This window comes from Eleutherodactylus coqui, chromosome 7, assembly GCF_035609145.1.
Source record: "Eleutherodactylus coqui strain aEleCoq1 chromosome 7, aEleCoq1.hap1, whole genome shotgun sequence".
Lineage (NCBI taxonomy): Eukaryota > Metazoa > Chordata > Amphibia > Anura > Eleutherodactylidae > Eleutherodactylus > Eleutherodactylus coqui.
Window position 1 is genome coordinate 228,971,118 of NC_089843.1, and position 15,818 is coordinate 228,986,935.

A 15,818-nucleotide genomic window follows, 5' to 3' on the forward strand; every position below is an offset into this window, starting at 1 on the left:
GCATAGGTGATCTAGGTATTGCAGATCAGCTATTTTTAAATTGTTTGCAACAAGGTTCTGATCTATTTGAAATAGAATATCAGCATGATTGTCTAGCAGTGATGCAACAAGAAAATGTAAGTTTTAAGAGGTTACTGAAGCCCCTGTTAACAATGCATATTTTGAGTTGTTTTTTATAGATGGTACCAAGGTGATGGACGACTCCACACTGGATATGCAGTGGTCACACAACAAGATGTCCTAAAAAGCAGAAGCTCTGCCTCCACATGTTTCAGGACAAGAAGCGGTACTGAAGGCCCTCACTGGGGCGTGTAGAGTGGTAGAAGGTAAGATGGCAACCTTTTACACTGACTCCCGGTATGCATTTGGCATAGCTCATGATTACGGCCCAACATGGAAGGCCAGACAGCTTGTTACCTCAGCAGGACGGCCAATTAAAAATGGTGCAGCGGTGCAAAGTCTCATGGAAGCCCTACTGCTACCTGACAAAGTGGAAAGCTCACACCAATTCCTACACCGGAGAAGCAAGAGGCAACGCCATCACAAACCACACAGCGAAGGCAGTGGCCCTGAAGCCGTGGAAGAAAAGAAGAATTTGACAATAATTTTGGACTTTGACTACTTTGATATGAACTTGGACTTTGATACAAACTTTGGACTTTGATATGCTAAAGACTTTACAGTTACAAGCCAGCAAGCAAGAAAAAGACAAATGGACTAAATATGGGAGCAGCAGAAATGGGACGGCGTATGGCGGACAGTCAACAGAACTTGCCTACCACGGTCCCTGTGCCGCATGATGGCCCAGCTGATGCACGGAAAGACACACCTACCGGGGGTCTAGATGTCCGCCTTGAGGTCGTGTCCTCTGGCCTGCTCCGTTGCCTCCGGTGCCGTCCGACATGGCGTGCCCACAAAGGTCTTTCTGACTTTATTCCTGGTGATGTCGCCTCCTGTGGCTAGAAACGCGCTGACGCCAAAATCTGCGATCTGCACTGAGCCGTCTTCACCCAGGGGGATGTTTCCAGCCTTAAAGGAGATGTCTCGAGGAAGCAGTGATTTTTTTTTTTTTGCCCAGTCCCCCTAATTAAACATACATTACTAATTACCCCTGTAAATTACTTTCCTAGCTGGTTTGTACTTACCGTTCCAGCGTTTCAGCAACTTATAAAAGTTTCCCCAAGATGGCCACCGGCTCTTTCCCCGTCGCTCGCTGCAGCCCGACGTGCGCGCTCCCGAGACGCTGCCAGCTGTGTCTCCATGGCAACCGGACGCCCTGCAGCCGCCGACCAGACGCCCCGCAGTCGCCGACCAGACGCCCCGCAGCCGCCGACCAGTCACCCACCGCCAGGCAGCAGGTAACCGGCGCTAGCCCCCGGCTCCCCAGCGCTACGCTCCCGGCTCCCCAGCGCTACGCTCCCGGCTCCCCAGCGCTAGACCCTCAGCCCAGGTGAAGGCCCCGGAGCCCAGCGCTGGGCTCCGGGGCCTTCACCTGTCAGTGAACATCACCCCCGACCCATCACTTACCCCCCTGGCCCAGCGCTAGTTCCCCCGGCCTAGCGACAGCCCCCCCCCCCCCCGGCCTAGCGACAGCCCCCCCATCCCAGCGGCAGCCCCCCCCGGCCTAGCGACAGCCCCCCCATCGCAGCGGCAGCCCCCCCCGGCCTAGCGACAGCCCCCCCATCGCAGCGGCAGCCCCCCCCCGGCCTAGCGACAGCCCCCCCATCGCAGCGACAGCCCCCCCCCCCGGCCTAGCGACAGCCCCCCCATCGCAGCGACAGCCCCCCCCGGCCTAGCGACAGCCCCCCCATCGCAGCGAAAGCCCCCCCCGGCCTAGCGACAGCCCCCCCATCGCAGCGACAGCCCCCCCATCGCAGCGGCAGCCCCCCCATCGCAGCGACAGCCCCCCCCCCCCCGGCCTAGCGACAGCCCCCCCCATCGCAGCGACAGCGACGACAGCCCCCCCCCCCGGCGCAGCGGCAGCCCCCCCCCCCGGCCCATCACTTACCTGGACGGCAGGACAGCTGGACGGCAGGACAGCTGGGCAGCTTCTCCGGACAGCTGGGCGGCTCTGCACCTTCCTCTAACAGAGGAAGGTACAGAATGGCCGCTTCAGCGCGCTCCCGAGCAGTGACAGCTCATCTGCGCATGCGCAGAAGAGCTGTAGCGGGGAGCACACTGAAGCGGCTCGTGCTGAAAGGAGAAGACCGGACTGCGCAAGCGCGTCTAAAAAAGCAAGCTGCCAGCGAATTTAGACGGAACCATGGAGACGAGGACGCTAGCAACGGAGCAGGTAAGTGGAATAACTTCTGTATGGCTCATAATTAATGCACGATGTATATTACAAAGTGCATTAATATGGCCATACGGAAGTGTATACCCCCACTTGGTTTCGCGAGACCACCCCTTTAACATCCCTCTGGATCTGGCCGTTCTTATGCAGGTACTCCAGGCCTTCTAGCACCTCCTTCAGCATGGTGGCGATGCTTGCCTCATCCAACACCCCGCTCAAAGCAGCAATGATGTCAACGCTTGAGCAAGGACGGGTGGCTCCTGGGTTTTCTGTAGCTGCTGTATCATTTGTCCAATTTTGCATGATCTTTGCCATAAGCAACAGGGCAGAAGTAAATTTGCCACATAACACTTGCCTAGACCACTCTACCCATTTCAGGGATTGCAAATTGGCTACATTCAGCTCCCACTTGTTGGAAAGTATGAATATGTGCTTGTTGTTGATTTCTTTTCAGGTTGGAGACCTACCCTGTTACCAAAGTAAATAAGCAGGTAACCGCACAGAAGCTCATGAATGAGGTAATCCGCAGATACGGGGTACCGGAAGTGATTGAGTCAAACAAAGGTACAAATGTCACAGGTGAAATAATGCAATACATCATGTCTGCTTTGGGTATATTCCAGGCTTTTCACACACCCTACCGTCCACGGAGTAGTGGGAAAGTAGATCCATGGGCAATGAAGGAAACGTGTAAATCTTGAATTGAGTGTCTTCCATTAGTTTTTCTTTTTCTCCGGAGGATACATGCCACAGTAGCCAAGTTTGGGAAATGATTCTCTTGTTAATTTTGTCATATGTCTCTCCAAGGAATTGCCAATAACGCATTCTGTGGTCTCTGTTTCTCTCTCAGGTCCTACAGACGAGCGTCGCAATCTGAAACCAGGTGGCAGGTTTGATCCACATGTGTATATATATATAGATGCAATCAGAGTGCCAAGGGGGGGGTGCCAGATGAGTTTAAAGCCAGGGATCAAGTTAAGGCCGGATTTGAGTCCCTGTTTGGAATAGTAACCATCAATAAGAATGTTTGTATATATATTACAACCAGCAGGGGTTCGTGAGCTATACAAGAGATGCACTTTAGGGGCTTGCTGATCAGTTGGGCCCCACTGCCACCATGGCTTTCCGGAACCGAGTGGCTCTGGATATGATGATAGCCGAGAAAGGTGGTGTTTGTAAAATGATTCGGTGAAAACTTGCTGTACATATATTCCAGATAACAACAGAGCGATTTGTCCCCTTATGGATCTGTCTCAGCAGAAACAGGGGTGACCACTCTAGTCTCCCAGCCATTAGAATAGAGTAGCATGTGTGTTGTAGATCCCTTCTGTGTCTATTAGGTCTTCGCGTTTAGTTAGCTAGGATTAGTTGTCGGGGAAGGGATTAGCCCTTGGACAGCTGACCAACAATGACAGGTAGGGCATAGATCATAAGCTAGAGATAGGGAAAGCAAACCTTATCCCGCCCTGTAGAAGTTATATAGTATCGTTTATTTTGAGACAGTTTCTAGGGGGATTTGAGAAGGTACAGGTCCATAAAATGGAAGAATCTGTCTCAAAATGGCCGCTAGATACAAAATGGAGCATTATAAGATGTAAATAAGCTTGTGTGTAGTGAAACAATTATTCAAGCAGAAATAGCTTTAGAGCAGTATATTCGGTACAATGTGTAATGATGTGTCTCTCTCTGTTCTTTTTCATGAGAACCAAGTCTGGACAACAGTTCTTATCAGAAAAAGTCCTCCCACACTTTCAGAAAAACTTGGACAAGGGAACTGACTGTACTACAACGAGCTGAATAACAAAGTGAATACAAGGGAGGACAAGGGAGATAACGCTGAAAAGAAACAGACGCTTGAGAACATAACAAATATATTCTCACTAAACTATGCATGATTCTAATGTTTTTTCTAACCCCATGACTAATGATGACGTATTGCTTTCCTGTATTTAAAACTATGCTCGGTCAATAAACGCTCAGGGTACGTACGCCTTAAGCAGAGCGAGCTATATACTTGCCGTGGCTCTCTCTCCGTATCTGAGGAGAACTAGAAACCGACTCTTGTGTGGTTCTTGGCCTCCGTGCTGCAGCGGATACGAATTGATTTGGAACCCAAGACTTGAAAGGTTAATGTGACCTAGCGGTCCTTAACATGCACCATAGGTCCGTGGTGTGTGTCAATATTCCCTGCAGGGAGTCACCTCATCACTGAACACTGTGACAGCACTGTCACAGTGTTCAGTGACAAGGGGACTCCCCGCGAAAGTAAAGAATCCCCTGACACAGCTGTGACGGCGGATCGCGAAGCTCTCTGATTGATTTTAATGGGGCCAACGAAGGCGGTAGCCCCGCAGTGATTTTTGGGAAAAGACTTTAAATATAAGCCCTTACCCGAAAATCAATCGGCAGCGGTGGAGGGGTATGTATTTTTTTATCTTTTACACCAGATAGGAATGATTTTTCAGGGAAGGGCTTATATTTAAAGCCCTTCCCTAAAAAGCACTGCAGGGGTTGCCGGCAGACCATTGCTTTCAATGGGGCTGCCGGCAGCAGCCACGGCCCTCGTGAAAGCAATGCTGCACAGACCTGCATTCACGCGTTTGTGCACATACATTGGCATTCCGGTTTTGGGTGCACCTATGTGCGCACCAGCACAGGTGCGTCTCAATGCGCACTAAGGGCTTTTACCCAATAGCGTTTTTTTTTCCTCTGTGATTTCTCTGCCTTTTTTTCCAAATGTCAATGGGACTTCCTAATGTTAAAATCGCACAAAAATCGCAGCAACCCAAGCTTCCAATTTTTGTGCGATGCGATTTTAACATTAGAAAGTCTGCGAAATTACAGCGAAAAAAACCGCTGGTGGGTAAAAGCCCTAAGTTTGCATAAAAGTGAATGTGAAACTGTTCTGACAAAATCTTTCTGGGTTGCTACATAGTGTACAAAGCTGTGTGTTCCCTGCAAATTGGCAAGTTTTTTTAACCCCCAAAGAACCACCATCTTGTTTTTTTACTGTGGCCTTGCAGTGCTTCCATTGATACACCCCCTTTTCACGGCAGCAGTTCAGAAGAAGATGCTTGCACTGGACTTCCTCCTATCCTGAAGACCAGACTGTTGCGAACAGCCTAGGTCTTTAGAGCAGTGATTGAGGACCAACAGAATTTGTGTCTGATTATGGGGTGGCTGTGATGAGCAATCACTTTGTCAGGAGAGACTGAGAGGAGTTCTGCTGCTGTAAAAAAAATGTATGGCATTTTAACATTAGGGTAGGGTTAGCCACATGAGAGCTTGTTTTTGTGACACAACTTGTATCACAACATGTTATAAAATTAACAAGGATGAATCATTTCAGATGTATTTCCACCTTCAATGTGACCCGTTATCTGTATAATTCCATTGATAAACAAACTGAAATCTTTTAGGGTGGAAAAATTAAAAAAAGTAAAATAATGTGGGTGCATAAATATGCACATCCTAAGGGCGCCCACCCACTGGCGTTTGCGATTTTCGTGCGTTTTTTGCCGCGTTTTCGCGGCGTTTTTGCGGCTTTTCCATTAATTTCCATTGACTTTCATGGGTGCATTAGGAGAAAAATAAGGACACATATGCAACTGACAGTTCCTATGTTAAAAAACGCAACACAACGCAAAAAAAAACGCCAGTGGACAGGAGTACATTCAATTCTAATTGCTCTTGAGAAAAAACGCAAAACGCAAAAAAAAAAAAATCGCCAGTGGGTGGGCGCCCTACAACTAATTCTTTGCTGCTGTACGCTTTGACTTAATGACAGCATTCAGTCTTTTTAGGTCGGTGTCTATCAGTATGGTCCTTGACTTGGCAATTTTTGCCCACTTTTCCTTGCAAAAGTGCTTCTAATCTGTCAGATTCTAAGGGTATCTCATGTGTAGCGCCCTCTTCAGGTCAACCCACAGATTTTCAATGGGATTCAGGTCTCGGCTCTGGCTGGACCATTCCAAAATTTTGAACTTCTGGCGAAGTCATTCTTTTGCTTGTTTGGAGGTCTGCTTTGGGTCGTTCTCATGCTGAAAGATGAAATTCCTCTTCATATTCAGCTTTTTAGCAGAGGCCTGAAGGTTTTGTGCCAAAATGGAATGATATATGGAACTGCTCATAATTCCCTCCACTTTGATTAAAACCTCAGTTCCAGGAGCGGAAAAGGCTTCTGTCTTGTCCACCTACCCCACAGCTACAACATATGAAGAATACGGGAGAAGGTTGTAACATGCTATATACAACTAGTACTTTCCAGAAATTCCTTTAATGTTGCTGTAGGCCTCTTGGCAGCATTCCGCACCAATTTTCTTATGGTCTTCTCATAAATTTTTGAGAGATGTCCAGTTCTTGATAATGTCACTGTTGTGCCAAATTTAATCCACTTCTTGATGACTGTCTTCACTGTGTTCCATAGAATATGTAATGCTTTGGAAATTTTTTGGTCTCCTTCTGACTTATACATTTCAACAATCAGATCCCTTTGATGTGTGGTAAAGTCTTTACTGACCATGGCATATGGGGAAACATGTAACATCAAAGAAAATGTCCGAAAAATACTACTAGAAGAGCTGAACTTTATATGGGCTAAATGAGAATCCCTGTAAATAATGGCAGCAGAGTACTGACTACTATTTGTCATGAGTTTAAATGTGATTGACTCATTCTGAAAACAATCGTATCCCCAAATATAAGAGGGCATTCACACTTATGTAACCTTATTATAGTTATTTTATTTTTATTTCTTCACCCTGACTGATTTCAGTTGGTTTTCCAATGAAATTGTACAAATAATGAGTCACATTGGATTGAGAAGGTACAGGTTCATAAAATAGAAGAATCTGTCTCAAAATGGCCGCTAGATACAAAATGGAGAATTATAAGATGTGAATAAAGCTTGTGCGTAGTAAAACAGTAAACAAAGCAGAAATAACTTTAGAGCAGAGGGTGCGGTACAATGTCTAATGATTTGTTTCTATTCTTCCGAGAACCAAGCCTGGTACAATCGTTATCAGAAGAGACTCTCCCACGCCCTGAGCTTTGGGAAAGAACGAATCATGCTAATAAGACGCTGCGACCATCCAAACTTACAAGGGAGGACGAGATAACGTCCGGGAGGAATAAACATTTGAAGGACATTTCATATATATTCTCACACTATGCTGTAATGTTTTATTTGTCTAAGCCAATGAGATTAATGCCGTGACTAATGACGCATTGCTTTCCTGTATTAGAACTATACCAAGTCAATAAACGCCCAGTGTACGCACGCCTTAAGCAGAGTGAGCTGTATATCTGCCGCGGCTCAACTCTACGTATCTGTGGGAACTGATAACTATCTTTGTGTAGTTTTTGGCCTCCTTAATCCATCCAGGTACGAACTAATTTGGACCCCAAGGCCTGAAACGTTAATGTGACCGTGCAGCGGTCCTTAACAACTGGCGTAGGCGGCAGGATTTTATTGATTGACGCTGATAATAATCATTGGACTACGACACAGACCTGGATTGATGATATCAGCCGTGCCAAAGTCAGAGGACTGATCACCCTTATATACAGCGCGGTAAGTCACATATATACATATATATGATGTCTACCGTGGTCTGTTTTGGTACGTTTGATTGTAGTCTGTCCTGCGGTCAGTCGTTATTTCAATGTACAATTGTTAAGCTGTCATCAATAGATGTTGTTACCTCAGGTCTTGGGTACTCTTAAGTGACACCGAGGGACAGAATCTGTAATTTGACTATATACATATATACACTACAGTTCAAAAGTTTGGGGTCACCCAAACAATTTTGTGTTTTCCATGAAAAGTCACACTTATTCACCACTATGCGTTGTGAAATGAATAGAAAATAGAGTCAAGACATTGACAAGGTTAGAAATAATGATTTGTATTTGAAATAACATTGTTTTTACATCAAACTTTGCTTTCGTCAAAGAATCCTCCTTTTGCAGCAATTACAGCATTGCACACCTTTGACATTCTAGCTGTTAATTTGTTGAGGTAAGCTTGTGAAATTGCACCCCACGCTTCTAGAAGCATCTCCCACAAGTTGGATTGGTTGGATGGGCACTTCTGGCGTACCATACGGTCAAGCTGCTACCACAACAGCTCAATGGGGTTCAGATCTGGTGACTGCGCTGGCCACTCCATTACCGATAGAATACCAGCTGCCTGCTTCTGCTGTAAATAGTTCTTGCACAATTTGGAGGTGTGTTTAGGGTCATTGTCCTGTTGTAGGATGAAATTGGTTCCAATCAAGCGCTGTCCACTGGGTATGGCATGGCGTTGCAAAATGGAGTGATAGCCTTCCTTATTCAGAATCCCTTTTACCCTGTACAAATCTCCCACCTTACCAGCACCAAAGCAACCCCAGACCATCACATTACCTCCACCATGCTTAACAGATGGCGTCAGGCATTCTTCCAGCATCTTTTCATTTGTTCTGCGTCTCACAAACGTTCTTCTTTGTGATCCAAACACCTCAAACTTGGATTCATCCGTCCACAACACTTTTTTCCAGTCTTCCTCTGTCCAATGTCTGTGTTCTTTTGCCCATCTTAATCTTTTTCTTTTATTGGCCAGTCTCAGATATGGCTTTTTCTTTGCCACTCTGCCCTGAAGCCCAAAATTCCGCAGCCGCCTCTTCACTGTAGATGTTGACACTGGTGTTTTGCGGGTACTATTTAATGAAGATGCCAGTTGGGTACCTGTGAGGTGTCTGTTTCTCAAACTAGAGACTCTAATGTGCTTATCTTCTTGCTTAGTTGTGCAACGCGGCCTCCCACTTCTTTTTCTACTCTGGTTAGAGCCTGTTTGTGCTGTCCTCTGAAGGGAGTAGTACACACCGTTGTAGGAAATCTTCAATTTCTTAGCAATTTCTCGCATGGAATAGCCTTCATTTCTAAGAAGAAGAATAGACTGTCGAGTTTCAGATGAAAGTTCTCTTTTTCTGGCCATTTTGAGCGTTTAATTGACCCCACAAATGTGATGCTCCAGAAACTCAATCTGCTCACAGGAAGGTCAGTTTTGTAGCTTCTGTAACGAGCTAGACTGTTTTCAGATGTGTGAACATGATTGCACAAGGGTTTTCTAATCATCAATTTGCCTTCTGAGCCAATGAGCAAACACATTGTACCATTAGAACACTGGAGTGATAGTTGCTGGAAATGGGCCTCTATTCACCTTTGTGGATTTTGCACAAAAAAACAGACATTTGCAGCTAGAATAGTCATTTACCACATTAGCAATGTATAGAGTGCATTTGTTTAAAGTTAGGACTAGGTTAAAGTTATCTTCATTGAAAAGTACAGTGCTTTTCCTTCAAAAATAAGGACATTTCAATGTGACCCCAAACTTTTGAACGGTAGTGTATGTGTTTTCATTGTGGGTCCATTAGGACTGGCTGTTTAAATGTACAGGGCATTTTGGCTGTTTAACTGTACATGGCATTCTGTGGGTCCATTAGGACTGGCTGTTTAAATGTATGGGGCATTTTGGCTGTTTAACTGTACATGGCATTTTGTGGGTCCATTAGGACTGGCTGTTTAACGGTACAGGGCATTTGGGCTGTTTAACTGTACCGTGCATTTTGGCTGTTTAACTGTATCGAACGTAGAAGTCTGTGAACACTACGTCTTGTTGTATAAGTTATTTGGCGCGGAATTCTTTGAACACTACGTCTTGTATCATACGTAATAACATGTTGAAGTTCTTTAAGAAGAAGACTACTGATCAGGGTCTCCTGGATCCTGTCCACTTGGTGTCATGTAGAGCAGGCAAAGAGTATGTTAAGAAAGTTAAGAAGTTATGTGAAAGGGCGTCAGACGTTAGAGTTCTTACATTACGTGATTGAGCATAAGGCTACAGACATACCAGGGTCTCAGGCAGTTATATATATACTTATAATTAGGCCGTCGTAATATACGATGTTTAAATTGTTAAGAAGAAGACTGTAGATGATGGTCTTTTGAATCCTGTCCAGTTGGTAATATGTAGAGAGGAGTTGAAAATGCAGAACATGTGGCGTTATCAGAAGGTCCCAGCATATGTGTTATTTATGAGTCGAAATGCAGGGAATAGTTCATATTCACAGAGAGCTGACAGTTGTTTTGCAAAGGTGGGGGCTGTCTGAGAAGGCTTGAAAAGTGTGTTAGCTGATAATGAAGGAATTTTGGTTGATAGACGATTGCTCAAGTTTGCAGAGAAAAATGTTTCAGTAAGTGACGTAAAGTTGAAGTAAGAAAGTTGCAGTTTCAAGATGGCGATTATTCATATGCTTTGAGTTGAAGACAAAGGAAGGCAGCCCTTCTTCACCATCTGAGGACACCGCCCCGGCGGTGTCATGAATGATGTTTTTCTCTCTTTGCCCTGCCCCTAGATGGCCGTGTTGTTATTGGGGCCAATACCAGTCGGTAAATCTTGATACATGTCTAGTATGTAGTATTCCTGGACCCTCCCGTCACTATCGCCCAGTCAGGCCACGCCTTCGGTTGCCATTTCAGTGCCAGCCATAGCCCAGCGGCCATTTTAGCATCTGCTGTAACAATATCTTCTTCAGCTGCCGCTCAGATGTCATCTTAGCTCCGCAGCAGAAATGAGCTGGTCTCTGACCTCCCATCTATGTATGTTTTTACCTGGCATACCAATTCTGCGCACTGCAATGACGAGTGCAATTTCTGAATTTTGCATAGAAACATTCAAGTCCCATCATCGCGCCTGCAAATAGCCTCCTCCCGATTATCTGTTCTGCAGTCTGTGTTTAGCACCCCCATCCCAAGTAGGTTTGTGCTTAAAATTGCCCACAAATGTAAAGGGTTGATGCTTGATTTGTGAAAAGCCGCAGTTGCAAGTCGCCCCCCTTGTCTCTAAACGGGGGTATAGTGAGGGGGAACAGAGTTTAGTGAGATTTGCTGCGCTGCGTAGCCCCCCCCCCCCTCATAGATAAGATAGCCAGCACAAAGGCTAGTGTTTGAGACTGACTCTGTGAATCTTGCATTTGATTGCGTGATTTGAATAGAACCCATAATGAATCCAGTGAATCATACTGTCTTAAGAATAGGAAGGATAGGAATTTTAAGGTATATTCTTTGTGTAAATGTCAGTTCTGTGATTGGTTAGATGTGTGTGTAATTGCTAAATGTGTGTGTTCCTTTAATGGGAGAAAATTAGTTTTACAAAGTGGTTGCTGTGGAATCTTTTGTACATCTCTAGTACTACAACCAGTTAAAGTTTGATTAATTCCAGGGGGAGGTAGGAGTGATTGAATGCATTTGTATGCAAGATAAGGACAGTTGCATCATACGCGTTATCTCCTGGTGTGAATGGTGTGCATTCTAGTGCAATGTATCCACATTTTCCTGAACTCTGTAACAGCGCAAACATTGTGTGTGTGGTGAATCATAGGCATTTGACTGAGAGAGACAGATTTGATTGCATGAACGGATGAGAGTTAGTGACCCGTGTTCGGACTGTGATGAATGTAAGATGTGTGATGCAGATATTGACTGGGGATAGAAGTGTTTTTTTCTCCCTCTGCATGGGACTTTGCTTGTTTGTGATGTGGATGCGCAGACTGTGGAGTTTGAATGAAAGTGTGAAGAAAGACGCGATCAGCCAGTATCGAAGGGGTGGAGCTAGATGATGTAAAAGTACGTAATGGGTCATCCCCCTCGATCACAAAGGAGGGGGTGAGAATCTTGAGCAGCTAGTAAAAGTTTTTTGTTTCCTCAAATTTGATGAGGCATTGCAGGCAGGATCAGACTAATAATGAATTTGCTTAGAGAATATCGCATTCCAAATATTAATAGGTGTTTGTAGATTATTCTGCCCTGTTGTAATTCATGCCTCTGTTATTGGCACTGATATCTTACAGGCCTTATCTGCATCCATCAAATACTCACCAGATGGATCGGTACGGGTTGAGACCTCAGGTGCCAGTTCAGAAGAGTCTTGTAAACTAACTGCTCCAACAAACACCCCTCTTTTTCCAGTCCAGAAAAGACGCTGAAGGGTCAGCCAGGCACCTACCGCATGTAGGCGCTGTGTGATGTAGGTGCTGTGTGCTGATGAGGTGTCAGCCAGACACCTACCGCATGTAGATGCTGTGTGCTTATGATTTGGAAGCCTGCCAACAGGCCACAATTTCACTGTTAATTTTTCTTGCAGAAAATGTCTATAAAGTTTCTAAAGACAAACTCCAGTTCTGCAGAACAAAGGTTGTTCTCCTGGGTCATTGCTTAGCCCAAGGAACTGGACATCTGACAGAGGAACAAAAGGCTGCTATCCAGGCCATACCTGTACCTACATCCGTTGCCAAACCCCGCACCCTTCTGGGCCTTATTTCATACTGCCGCCCATGGATCCACTCTGTTTCCTCTCTTATGCAACCAGTCTATGACTGTCTGTCAATCATTCTTTTCTCTCTCACCCCTGAAGCAGCTCTCTACCCTTGGGTATTCCCAACTACACTTTACCCTTTACTCTTTTCTGTACTGAAGTTTCTGGCCATGTGACAACAGTATTGACACAAAAGCACCGAGGACAACCACGCCACTTGGATACTACTCCACGAGGCTGGATCCAGTGGCTCGAGGAGCTCCCTCATGTGTTTGTGCAGCGGCAACAGTACAGGCAATGGTTGACAAATCTTCTGAGTTGGTATTGGACTACACCCCCCCCCCCCCCATTCCTTAGTGGTCCTCACCCCTCATGTCATTCGGAGCATACTCACGCAAGTGCAACCCAAGCACTTATCTCTGGCCTGTCAGATCCGGCTACAATGTGCTCTTTTCATTCTTTCCAATGTTGCTACTACTTTGAACCTGGCTACTCTTCTTTCAATTGAGTATCCTGGTTCACAGGGGGGAGGAGAAGACATAGGTGATCTAGGTATTGCAGGTCAGCTATTTTTAAATTTGTTCCCAACAAGGTTCTGATCTATTTGAAATAGAATATCAGCATGATTGTCTAGCAGTGATGCAACAAGAAAATTTAAGTTTTAAATGGTTACTGAAGCCCCTGTTAACAATGCATATTTTGAGTTGTTTTTTATAGATCTCAGGGTGAGGATGGACGACTCCACACTGGATATGCAGTGGTCACACAAGATGTCCTAAAAGCAGAATGCCTCCGCATGTCTCAGCACAAGAAGCGGAACTGAAGGCCCTCACTAAGGCGTGTAGAGTGGCAGAAGCAGGACAGCCAATTAAGAATGGTGCAGCAGTACAGAGTCTCATGGAGGCCCTACTTCTACCTGACAAAGTGGAGAGCTCACACCAATTCCTACATCGGAGAAGCAAGAGGCAACACCCTCACAAACCACACAACAAAGGCAGCGGCCCTCAAGCCGTGGAAGAAAAGAAGAATTTGACAAAAATCTTGGACATTGACTAAACTTTGGACATTGACTAAATTTTGGACATTGACAAAAACTTTGGACATTGATAAAAAGTTTGGACTTTGATATGCTAAAGACTTTAGTTACAAGCCAGCAAGGAAGGAAAAGACAAATGGACTAAATATGGGAGCAGCAGAAACAAGACGGTGTATGGGGAACAGTCAACAGAACTTGCCTACCACGGTCCCTGTGCCCCATGATGGCCCAGCTGATGCCCAGAAAGAAGCACCTCTCAAAGTAGCAATGATGTCGGCGCTCGAACGAGGATGGGTGGCTCCTGGGTTTTCTGTAACTGCTGCATCATTTGTCCAATTTTGCATGATCTTTGCCGTAAGCAACAGGGTAGAAGTAAATTTGCCACATAACAATTGCCTGGGCCACTCTACCCATTTCAGGGATTGCAAATTGACTACACTCAGCTCGCACTTGTTGGGAAGTATGAATATGTGCTTGTTGTTGATTTCTTTTCAGGTTGGAGACCTACCCTGTTACCAAAGTAAATAAGCAGGTAACCGCACAGAAGCTCATGAATGAGGTAATCCGCAGATACGGGGCACTGGAAGTGATTGAGTCAAACAAAGGTACACACTTCACAGGTGAAATAATGCAATAAATTATGTCTGCTCTGGGTATATCCCAGGCTTTTCACACACCCTACCATCCACGGAGTAGTGGGAAAGTAGATCCAAAGGCAATGGAGGAAATGGGCAAATTTTGAATTGAGTGTCTTCCATTAGTTTTTTCTTTTTCTCCGGAGGGTACATGCCACAGTGGCCGAGTTTGGGAAATGATTCTCTTGTTTTTTCATAGGTCCCTCCAAGGAATTGTCAATAACGCATTATGGAGTCTCTGCTTTTCTCCCAGGTCCTACAGACGAGTGTCACAATCTGAAACCAGGTGACAGGGTCTATGTGAATAGGTTTGAGAGAGAAACCTGGTTTGAAGGTCCTTACCAGGTGTTGCTCACCACCCCAACTGCAGTCAAGCTCGAAGGAAAGCCCACTTGGATCCACACCTCGCACTGCAAAAAGGTCCTGGGTCCCGGAGCACAGAACTCATGATCCTGCATATCCTTTACATGCTATTATGTGGTACAATTCTTCTAACACACACAAGTAGCCACAGCCACCATGACTTTCCAGAACCGAATGGCTCTGGATATGATACTAGCCGAGAAAGGTGGTGTTTGTAAAATGATTGGTGAAACTTGCTGTACGTATATTCCAGATAATACAGGTCCCACAGGTAAAGTGACTATCGCAATAAAGAAATTGGCCACATTGTCAGAAGAGCTGAAGCGTAATTCTGGGATAACTAACCCCTGGGATGAGTGGTTTGCATGGACCGGACAATGGAACCAATTCTTGATGTAGATAGGAATAGGGATTCTGGTCACTCTTATCATACTCCTGCTACTTTCTGTCTGTACTGTGCCCTGCATAAAACGCTCCTGTACTAAACTTACAGATAAGATGGTACCTGTCGCCCCCGTATAGGTAGATGTAGAAACCCCAGGCAATGGCTATATGCCTATAATACAATAGAGCGATTTACCCCCATATGGAGCTGTCCCAGCAGAAGCAGGGGTGACCACTCTAGTTTCCCAGCCATTAGAATAGAATAGCATGTGTGTTGTAGATCCCTTCTGTGTCAATTAGATCTTCGCGTTTAGATAGTTAGGATTAGTTGTCGGGGAACGGATTAGCCCTTGAACAGCTGACCAACAATAATAGGTAGGGCATAGATCATAAGTTAGAGATAGGGAAAGCAAACCTTACCCCGTCTTGTAGAAGTTGTAAAAGTATTGTTTATTTAGAGACAGTTTCTAGGGGGGATTGAGAAGGTACAGGTTCATAAAATGGAAGAATCTGTCTCAAAATGGCCGCTAGATACAAAATGGAGCATTATAAGATGTGAATAAAGCTTGTGCGTAGTAAAACAGTAAACAAAGCAGAAATAACTTTAGAGCAGAAGGTGCGGTACAATGTCTAATGATTTGTTTCTATTCTTCCGAGAACCAAGCCTGGTACAATTGTTATCAGAAGAGACTCCCCCCACGCCCTGAGCTTTGGGAAAGAACGAATCATGCTAATAAGACGCTGCGACCATCC